Here is a 12,016-nt window from a genome sequence, read left to right as displayed (position 1 = left end):
AAAATTAAATTTGCATCAAGTCTCCCTCATATAAAACACTAATTTATCCATTTCAACGGTTTTACCTATTTAATTATCACAATATCTATTTCTGAATATCTTATTATCACGATAACTATTTATTTGATTAAGCCTAAAAAAATTAAATCCAACACTTTACACTTTGGAATCTCTAATTACTCTCTAAACAATGCAATTATTAACCAGACATTAATCATAAACCACTTAACAATAATTTATAGGCATAGAGTACACTGTAGTGTTAAGATCACTTAGCTACTGATCAACAACAGCTAGCTGGCTCATCTCAACCATCTCTAACCGGCTAGTGCTACCCGACTTGGCTTCAGCACCCGAGCCAACTCCACTGTTCCTCCTTTTCAGCTTCGGCGACCCACTATCCGACGAGGAAGAAGAAGATGAAACCTCCGGGGCTCGACGCTTCGCTGTTACCCGAACCGGCTCACATCCCGAGCCAATTAGGTGAGGGAAATTGAGTTTGGCTTTGGAGCCGCGCATTTTAAAAGCGGCTTGGTCGTAAGCCAAAGCCGCACCCTCTGCCGTCTCATAAGTTCCAAGCCACACTCTTGCCCCATTCTTCTTGGGATCCCTAATCTCCGCCGCGTACTTCCCCCATGGCCTCCGCCTCACTCCCCGGAAGTGCTGCCCCGTCAATGGTGTGCGGGTCTCGCCCGCCACCGCTATCTCTTCTCTGACAACCTCCTGAGGCTCCGATTTTGCGGGTGTGGTCTCGATAACATCAACGTGATGGTGATCTGAAAACATACTCCACCCGGCCGTGCCATCAGACAGAGCACCAACAACGTCATTAGTGTCTTCCAGCTCCACTTTAAATGGCATGTCGCTCCAACTTTTTGTCAAGAAAAGGTTGCTGAAGCTTAAACTCCGGCAGTACATCGGGGGAGGACTGCCTGAAGCTGTTGCTGATGATTCTTGCAAATTAGTATCAAAATTGTCGTCGAGAAGGTGTTGCCGAATCGACTCCAAAAGAGCAAAGTCAGCCTCCAAGTAAGTATCTTCAAACATTTTCACTTGTTAGGGTTTTGGAATTGGTTTTGAATAGGGTTTTGGATGTTGAAGGATGTAGTAGTCGTACTGCGACAGTAGTTGTTGTGGGTTAAGCCTTGTGTTGTGTGTATTTATATGTGGGCAAGGAGAGCATGCTTATATCTGTAACTTTTTAATTTACCAGTATTGTTATCATTTCCATGAAACTTCGTTATTGATTAATCAGGGTTTTTCGCCACCTGCATTATATGTTACAAATATTTGTTTACTAAATAAATAAGTTACTAATTTCGTGGGATTAACTAATTAATTCATCTATTTGTCAGTGACTCATCTCATCTACTTTTTATATATTTTAAGAAAACAGTGATTGCAACACGCTAAATTGCTGCATGACCATGGCACAGTACAGGTCATATCCTTGGCCTTGGCCTGAATTATTCTCTCTATGTGTTGGTTGGTGCCTTGATGGTAGCGACTAGCATGCATCCACGTAAGAGTTCAAATACCATCTCTTTTATATAGGATCGTTAGGGAAAGGAATCCCCATTTTCTTCAAACCAAAAATCATTTGCCTATTTAATTATTATGATGAAGTTTTAATGTTTCTTAGAGAATAAATTATTCGTCAATTTCTTTGAACTCAATTAGATGCCTCAAATATTTCTGCTTTGGCTAATATTTTGCAAAGATGATCTATGAAGTGCAACTTGATAAAAAGATAATTTAGATTGTTAAAGTTTGATATGGTGTGAGCTTTACAATTTTTATAAAAAAATAAAAATCATTTCCCTTAAAAACTTCTCTTATATATATATATATATATATATAAATCATTACCCCAGATAATGCACTCAATATAAAGTAAATAATTGCAAAAATATATATAAATGTAAATAAAAAAAGAAAAAAAAAGGATGTATAATTTTCTAATAACAATTGGGTGACTTTGATATATTGGGTTCTCAAAATGGAATAATATTCATCATCATTTGTGTTTTTTCCTAGCTAAACAACAAAACTATCACTTTGTTAATTATGAATTGGAGAAATGCCACCAGGATTCTCTCTGGATCTTTTTGGCGAGGATCTTAAAGATTCGTGAATCGTGTTCATTCATATATATCGGGTGGTCAATTTTTTTAACGTACTGTTTGTGTTTAATTTTAAATAAAAATATTTAAAATAATTTCTAATCGCACGATATACGATAAACGAATACGATTCACAAATTCCTTAATCCTCACAAAGAGGATCTAGTGAAGATCATTCGGAGAAATAAACCACCAAAACAACAAACTAGCTAATTATTTTGTTAGGTATAATAGGCACTAATTATTAATTTCTCAAACTTCGAAAAATAAAATAAAAAAAGCCCTGCACTTACAAGTTACAAGTTGATAGTTTTAATTTTAAATCTAGAAATACTTCTTGGTGTATATGTAAAATACAGAGAACTTTATGATCCTTTTTCGTGAGGGATGGAGTGTTTCAGAGATTTGCGGCGTCTCTCGTACACGGAGCACAAAAAGTAGGAAAAGTAAAAGAAACTGCACCACAACTATCACATGGTATGTACTTAAAAAAAATGTATCTCTCTTAATATTGCAAATGTACTAAAATAATGTCTATTATGGTGGAAACTTTTGAAAGATAAAATAAGAATTTTTTGTTTTTTTTTTTGGTGCACAGAATACTTGCTTTTTAATGCAAATCCTCGGGCCATTCGAGCATAAGACTTCAAGTGGAGAGATAAATCTTTTTACTTAAGCGGCACAACGTCTGCAGAAAAGGAATATGTTGAAAATTGTACATATATACTACAAAAATTTAAAGATAGATATGCAGCTGCCTATTATATCTAAGGAAAATGTCCAACACATGTCCAAGGCAGTCTCTTTCTTTTTTATGAAAGCGATCGAATCTTTTTGATTGATTAAGAAAAAAACTTGTAAACAAAGTTGTTGCAGGACGTTGGAGGACTGGCCAACTCCACTAATTCCTCTTGCAATTGTATCAATCTAAACTAAAAAAAAATCCACATTACTGAAAGGAAAGGGATCATTTTCAAATCTCTTCCACAAAATTCATTAAGTTCATCAATCTGGATCTTTAAAATTTGATCCAACGGCTAAAGTTATTATAACTTTTAAATGGGATTCCTATTTTTAGCCGTTGGATCAAATTTCAAAGGCATGGATTAGTAGATTTGGTGGAAAGGATTTGGAGAGGATCCCTTTCCTTACTAAAACTATCAAGATTCAGTAAATCTGTCAAAACTTTTCAATAAAAACTGGCAAAGATTCTTTTGGGCACACCCCCAAATTCTCTCATGTGCTATTTCATAATCGGAACCATTCAATCTATTAATCTTCATCCAAATATATCATTCTTACAAAAAATCATTTGAATTAGTGATCGTTTAGTCATTCAAATATATCAAATAAATCAACGTGCCAAGTGATATATTCCTGAAGAACCGTTAATTTATTTGAGTTGCTTCCAACCATAGAAGTTCACGTAACCCTTTCGTTGTACCCAGAATTTTAGCTTCATCACTAGACAAAGCTACCACCTTTTAAAATATCCTTACTTAAACCTTTTATCAGTAATATTCTTGCCCAATCTACATCAGTATATTTATTAAAAATTCTAATAATCATTCTTGAAAAACATGATCCATTTGCCTGGATCATGTTAAACTAGTTCACAACACTTATTGCTCAGTGTTAGGTTAATTTAGTGTGTGATAGATAAATCTTAGTGTATGATAGATAAATCAATCTTCCAACTAACCCTTGATAATGATTTTTATTCGCTGGAACATATTTGGATATGCTTCAGGGTGATGATTCTGATAATTGGTGTATGGACTGTCATATAGACTAGTAGGCCGGTGTTCACAAACAAGTCTACAACATGAATTTTTTGTGAGAGAAATATGCCTTGATTTAAACGAGCAACTTAAAATGTCATGAAATGTTAGAGAGAACACATCGAACTATTGGAATTAGTTAATTAATAGTCTGGATCAGTATTTTTTTAATCCTCTTCAATATTAAAAATCAAGTTGTTAAAGCCAAGAAACAAAATTGTCAAATGTTGTTAAATCTTTCAAAGCAAGATCAAACTTGAACGATACATCATATCCCGATAGATCTCTTTTCCTATTCTCCTTAATTATCATATTGTAAAAAGCACATGCAACCATTACTTAATTAACCAATTTACTTGGAGAAGAACATCACAAGAAGACAAAATTAATTCATATATTAAGTACATCATGCAAAATGTAAAATGTCAAAAATAAAAAATAATAAAAAATAATAAAAAATTAAATAAAAAACCAAATTTGCCAGGCGTCTGGTAAATACTTACCACATGTAAATCAGTATTGTCTGTATAAACATGCCCATTGATATATCATTTGTCATCATATAATATATAATATATGAATGAATCGTAATTAAAAATAGGGTGTTTTTATTCACACACCTCTTTTCACAATATTTCACATTTTTTGTTAAGTCATTTGATTTTCTTCAATTCTTTTAATTCGATAGTTAAAAATTGATAACCTGCTTGAATGTACACATATTATGAAATATTATTTCAAAGCATGCAGTCTATATTTTTCTTTTAAAAAAAAGTTATTACTAGTTGTAACATCCCACATCGCCCAGGGGAGTAATCCTTAAATGTATATTCCCATCCCTACCTAGTACAAGGCCTTTTGGGAACTCACGAGCAACTTCCCAATGCGCCACCCATCATGGGATTGCTCTAACCCTCTTCTCGCTTAACTTCGGAGTTCCTACGGAACCCGTCAAATTGTCACATCCTAGCCCAGGACGGATCACTTCCCGAGCCCAACTCCACCATAGCACGATATTGTCCGCTTTGGGCTTACCATTCCCTCACGGTTTTGTTTTTGGGAACTCACGAGCAATTTCCCAGTGGGTCACCCACCATGGGATTGCTCTAGCCCTCTTCTTGCTTAACTTCGGAGTTCCTATGGAACCCGAAGCTAGTGAGCTCCCAAAAGGCCTCATACTAGGTAGGGATGAGAATATACATTTAAGGATCACTCTCCTAGGCGATGTGGGATGTTACAACTAGACGCGTACAAAAGGAAAAGAAAAAACAATGATTAATTATTTCATTACTCAAATACAATATAAGAATTTATATGTATAAAGAAATAATCAATATAGATATTTATGCCACGTTATATAATTTAAAATGTAATCTGCCCAATGCGCGTTTTCTTTTAAATGAAGGTTGGTGTTTGATACTGTGCTTTTTTTAGCAGTACGAATTGATTCCTTCAAACGAGATTCAACTCAACTTCGCCCATCATGGAATTGCTCTAACCCTCTTCTCGCTTAACTTCGAAGTTCCTACGGAACCCGAAGCCAGTGAGCTCTCAAAAGGCCTCATACTAGGTAGGGATGAGAATATACATTTAAGGATCACTACTGTAGACGATGTGGGATATTACAACTAGACGCGTACAAAAGGAAAAGAAAAAACAATGATTAATTATTTCATTACTCAAATACAATATAAGAATTTATATGTATAAAGAAATAATCAATATAGATATTTATGCCACGTTATATAATTTAAAATGTAATCTGCCCAATGCGCGTTTTCTTTTAAATGAAGGTTGGTATTTGATACTGTACTTTTTTTAGCAGTACGAATTGATCCCTTCAAACGAGATTCAACTCAACTAAGTCTACAATACTTAAGTCAAATTAAGATTTAAATGTTAAAAGATTAGCTAATTATTAACCATGCACATGCCATGCAATGAGTTAAGAAAAGTAAGAGGACACTATATAAGTTTCTATGATTAGCCGATATGAGCATAGCTTAACAACATAGGTAGTTTAATTTCAAACTTCCAATTGTTTTATTCAACGACTTAGAAATATTATTTCTAATCAAAGCAAGTGGCCTTTTACCATAATGGTATAAAGATGTTGAGCCCTTACATAACGGCGTAGGTTCAAACTTCAACGATAGCTAATCTAACAAAATCTATTGTTTGACGGAAAAAAAAAAAAAGAAAGAAAGAAAAAGAAGTATTAGTCAATTGCTCTTGTAAATTCGCAATTCTTCCTTTGGATAGAGAGATGCTCTCGTTGTTACAATTAGTATTGGCATAATCTGATCGTATAAAGCTTAACTAGAGTTAATTAGGAATTATTCGGAATATAGAAGGTATTTTCTATTAGACTTTGATTACTTGGAGAGCAAGTTATTTTTTACCTCTTATTACTATAAAGGGTAATGTTAGCGTGACTAAATTTGTAGAAAAAATTTTGTAAACTAAATAATATGTAAGTTGATAATTGGATTATTACTTAAGCGTTGATCATAAATGTCCTCGTTCCTATTGGTGACACATTATTTTGTTGGCAAATTTTGTTTACTAATTTAATCTTCCTACCATTACTCTACTATAAATAAAGCACTAGGCATGACAAATAGCGTCAAATAATTCCTCAAGCCACTTTTCTCTCTTTCTTCTCTATGTCAATTTCTCTCCCTCAATTTTAGGTCACAATAGTTTATCAGCACGTTCTTGTGCTACGCTAAAGAGAATTTGATCATCTTCAATTAGCAGAGTATTATTTTTATATCAATCATATTATGATTAATTTCTTATTTTATTTAAGGGACACTTTGAATGTGGTTCCTAACTATCAATATTCTTGGACTGAAACCTTGTTGTTTTTTAATTTTTGATTGAAGTCCTTGAAATTAATGTGATAACGTATTTTTTATGTAGGTTACTATATTTTTTAAATTAAAAATTAAAATTTATAGTTGTTTGTATTAATGAGATTTTAAATAAAAAACCCATAATTTGTGGATTAAAATTATTAAAATAAAAATTATACTTCAATATATTGTGTGTGTGTGTGTGTGTGTATATATATATATATATATATAAACATGGGTACATTGACACACCCCGACCCGAGATGTCCATCTGGACTCTGAATCGAGATGTGCTGACTGACACCAAGAAGGTGACGAAGCCATAAAGTGTAGTGATGTGGAAAATGTGAATAAATTTAAACCTAAAGTGCCTAAATGCAAGAGTGCACTAGTGAGTGCGAATGAACTCATTTCACACGTGATGTCAGAGCATAAGTAAAGCACAGTAAAAGTAGAATGAAAATTATACCATCGAAAGTAACCACGTATACCAAGATTTGCTAAGAATCATCGCCGACACAAAAGCTCAGCTACTAAAACTTGAAGGGGCAAAAAACAAGGGTGAGTGGGCCTAAAAATAAAGCTCTGTGAAAACCTTTTCGAAAACATAATAACCCCTCGCCGTAAAACAAGTATAGTTTCCAAATAGTAATCTTTCGAAAAGCAACAGTCTATATTATTTCACATATAAGTCCTATAACATCTGGTAATAACAATATCTTGAATAACGAACATATACTATAAGGTGCTTATCGACGTATGTTGACATACGAGTTCATGTAGAGGTATTTTGACATAAATAGGATTGGGTGTAATATGATTTACGCTCTATTACAACAATCATCTGAAGATTGGCGTTATGCGCATCACATAAGAGTCCTCATTGCCTATAACAACCTAGGACAGAACTGGCACTGATGCGAGATTTATACGCACACAAATTAAACCCTCTTTTTGACAATTGTAGTATAAGTATAAGTAGGGATCGTTCTGGACCGGGGATTAGGAGGGATTGTTAATCACTTGGATTTGACTCAAAAATGTAAAAACACAATATAAAACACTATACTAGACTAAAAGAATTCAAAAATACTTTAAAACATAAACTAAACAGATTCTAAGCACTAAAGAACAAGAAAGTAAAGGGGGGGGGGGTTTGATTTGACGAAATTTAACTAAAATGCACAAATTGTAATTAAAGGCAAAACGTAAATATGAATGTGATGAAAATATGGATGATGGAATAGCCAAGGGGTTCTTCTCCACCCATGTTACACTTGCATACAAGATTGATTCTCAGTTGGTCTTTCGATAAATTATGAAACTCAACGCCCCGGGTTAATTAGGTCCGCTTAAATTAACCGTCAAGTTTTCCTTAAGTTAATGAATTGGATGGGTTTGCGCAACGCAATTCACAACATTCTCCAAAAGTCCTTTACGTGAAAAGCACAATAAAGATACAATCAAAGATCATTAAGCATTATGAAAACTATAAGTGTTGACGAGGCATTCGTTACTATGATGAGCATGAAACTCGTGCCAAGAATTCATTTAACGCGATTGTTTATAAGCAACCTCCACTACTTGTGAATATAAGTTCATAACGATTAGGTGAAACTCACTTATATTCTAGCGTCATATTCATGCATGAAAATTAAGTGCGCATTCTTAATAAACATACATAAATAAGTTATCAATCAAACGGTTAAACAAATTGAATCCACAACTTATGAAATTCCAACGAAAGTTAATCAATTTATATTGCAAACATAAACATAGTTTCGAATCACCCCCTAGCTAAAGGGGGTTTAGTTCCTCATAACTTTGAAATCAAAGAAACACCTAAACATTCCAACAACTCAAACTTGAATTGTATGAACGTTTAGGCACTCTTCTCTTCCATTCCTCATACGTACAAAACAAAGAGAATTGAATTTAAACATTGAAATCAAAGAAACACCTAAACATTCCAACAACTCAAACTTGAATTGTATGAACGTTTAGGCACTCTTCTCTTCCTCGTTGTTGTAGCACAAGGTCTAAGGTGAGCTTTGGGGATTATGTAGAATGGAGTGGGGTGGTAGGATAATGTTTTTGGATTGTTGGGGGAGGCACGGCAACAAGGGGTTTGTTGCTGGAATATGGATGATTTTCTGAATATGGAAGAATGAATGAATGTTGTGTGAAGTGTGTATGGTTTTTATAGGGAGATGAATGGATGGGAGAGGGAACATGACAGCTAGGTTAAGTGAATGCATGTGCAAAACTGGAAATGGGATGCTGGAAAGTGGAGGGGGAGCCACGACAATGGTTGTGTTTGTGTGAATGATGATGGGATGGGTGGATTTCTGGGATGGTGGATGCACGGCACAAGGGGAATATGAATGCATGTGGCTGATTTAATTGAAGATGCATGTGCAATGAAATGGAATGACAGCTAGGTTGAAATGGATGAAATGGATGAGAGTGCATGTGGCTTTGAAGTGATTGCTGAAAATGAATGTGTATGAAATGATAATGTTTTGCACGGCTAGGTGTTGTGTTTGTTTGAATGTGCATGTGGCTGAATGGATTAAAGAATGAATGGATGTGCTGGAATTGAGTGGATGTGTTGCTGCCAAGATGGGGGAAAATATGGAAAATGGAAGTGTGATGCACGGCTAAGTGATTAATGGGATAGAAATATGAGTGAATGTGGCTTAATGATGAAGGTGGAAAGCTGGAAAGCATGTGGCAAGGTGTGTAGATGCTGGAATTGATGGAAAGGTACAGCCAAGGATTTGTGTTAGGTGATGGGTGCATGTGTTGGCTCAATTATATTGTTGGGAAAACATGTGGATTAGGTGGAAAAAGGTGGGTGTGCATGTGAGATGAAATGCATGTGTTTAAATGGTTGAAATGTGTTGATATTTATGGGTATGATAATTGATAAATGTATGGTTATGATAAGTGATAAGTGAATGATATGTGTTGATAAGTGAATGATATGTGGTGATGATAAGTGTATAATTGTATGATAGGTGGTGATGATAATTTGGTCTTCAATTTCGTCCATCTACTTGGCGTTAAGCATATGCAATCCATTTAATGCCCCAAACTACTCCAAAATGCATCCTTTCGACAAACACATCTTATGATCCTGAAAACACACAAAAGAAGCATAAAGGACTAAAATAACTAAAGAAACATAACGTAAATGTACGAGAACAAGCCATTTAAGTCGCATGAAATGCTCCTATCAAATACCCCCACACTTAGCTTTTGCTAGTCCTCGAGCAAAACAGAAAAACAAAATAAAACGAAACGAAACAAACCAAACACAATCTTAAACCTTCCAACGTTGCCTCAGGGATTTCCAATGCACATGACATGTTAAAAATCATCATTCCCACAGATTTTGGTTATCTTTACACTTAAGTACATACTTAATCATAGTCACCACATACTAATTCACAATTAAGCATTTAAAACCATGTTTTGAATGTAGTAACATGCCTTAGAGAATTTGCTCAATTCCTTACAAGATATGCACTCAATTTTCACTCAGATTTTCTGACTACACACCCTAATCTAGTTATATGTGAGAAGATTGATGTAAACATGAAAACGAACACTCACATATATGTATCATAAAGAGAGCAATTTCTGGAGTTAATAAGCATGTTTAGGTATGATCTCATGAATGGAATGCTACTACTTAGATGCGAGAACCAGTGACACCATATGTTCATACCAAGTTCAAACTCCACAAATTGAAACACAGAACACTCAAGATTGAAGTCACAGGTTATACTGAGGGTTGGGGTGTTTGGATAACAAAGAAGGAGTATGGAAAACAAAGGTTCTTTAAGCAATAGTGGGCAAAGTAATGAATTAGACATTTAGAATTCCCTTTAGAACGCAAAAATCAACTTTGAACACCCAAGGGGGAATCACACAAAACTTAGGGCCATATTCAACTTTTTTGGACCCTTTCTTCAACCATCAACGCTTGTGAGTTCATTCTTACTTATTTTCACTCCTTTTCTTTATTTTCTTCTTCTTTTTCTTTTGAATCTCAACACATACATATAAACTTAAGAACAAACTTTTACTCCCCCACACTCATTTTCTTGCATAATGTAACTCAAAAGGAATTCATTTTCCGTCATGCTTACTATGCTTGAAGAACAAGGGTACGGATGGTCCTAATCTAGGCTAGGTGAGGATGATATGGGTTAACAAAGAACATGGGCTAAACAAGGCTCAACGGGGTTAAAACTTACAACATATACGAAATATGGGAAGTAAGGCTATTTGGCTATGATGGCAACTACACAACTTCATCTTGATATATGTTATGCAATTCAATATCATGCTTTGAATGAAACGGATATAAGTTCTAGCATTTAGTTCAATCATTATACAATTGCATTCTAAGTAGCAACCAAGCAAGGAATAATGAGATCATGCAACAACTTTAGAAAACAAAGAATCACAGATTATAACTCTCCAAAGAACGTTTAGGCTCAAGTCTCACAAGGTTGTAGCGTTTGTATGAGTTCCTTCCTTCAAGCATGTTACAAAAACGAATTTTTCTTTTATGATTGCATGTGAAGTCATACATTATAACCATAACTAAGCAGATACCAAGAGTAAATCGAACTTTCATCCATGTTTATAACTCTTTTTAACAGCCATGCAATTACAAACCAAATCCTCATCATTGTGTTGGAAGGTACCCTAAGACACAAACACACAAAAATGACTCAAAACACTCTTTTTAGGTTTTTCAAAACATGTTTTTCAAATTTTTAGGTGCTTTTCGGAGTTATAAAACAAAAAATACTAAAACACTCTAAAACAGCTTAAAAACATTTTAAAACAGCAAGGAACAGCACTTGAAGTTAAGGGTGATAAAATCCACGAATTTGCATCAAATATACTTAGTTACCCCCCCCCCCCCCACACTTAAATCAAACATTGTCCTCAATGTTTTAAGCTTAAAATCATACCAAACAAAAGTAAACATAAAAACAGCAACTTAAACATACTAAACATGGCAGAATGTAAATAACAAAGAGAAGAGTTTAGAGACGCAAATCTGGTTGTGGAATGTAAATTCCATCTTCTCCTTGTTGATTGCATTGAGGCTTGATGTTGGTGATTCCACAGGCTTAATCTTGAACTGGTTTCCTCCCATCGTTGATTTTCCTTTGTGCTACTCTTGAACTGGGCAGCAGGATTCTTTTGGTCTCCCCCGAAGGTCTGAGCT

At 34.6% G+C, this 12,016-nt stretch overlaps 1 pseudogene; it reads right to left on the bottom strand.

Annotated features, from left to right (window-relative positions):
* Window positions 1-210: 210 nt before the first annotated feature.
* LOC148698528 (ethylene-responsive transcription factor 2-like) lies at window positions 211-1,108 on the bottom strand (annotated as a pseudogene).
* Between the last annotated feature and the right edge of the window lie 10,908 nt (window positions 1,109-12,016).

The sequence above is a fragment of the Pyrus communis genome, chromosome 2 (genome assembly GCF_041283825.1).
Source record: "Pyrus communis isolate YQ-2024b chromosome 2, ASM4128382v1, whole genome shotgun sequence".
Taxonomy (NCBI): Eukaryota; Viridiplantae; Streptophyta; class Magnoliopsida; order Rosales; family Rosaceae; genus Pyrus; species Pyrus communis.
Note: the sequence above shows the minus strand (reverse complement) of the source record. Positions and strands in the feature narration are given on the sequence as shown.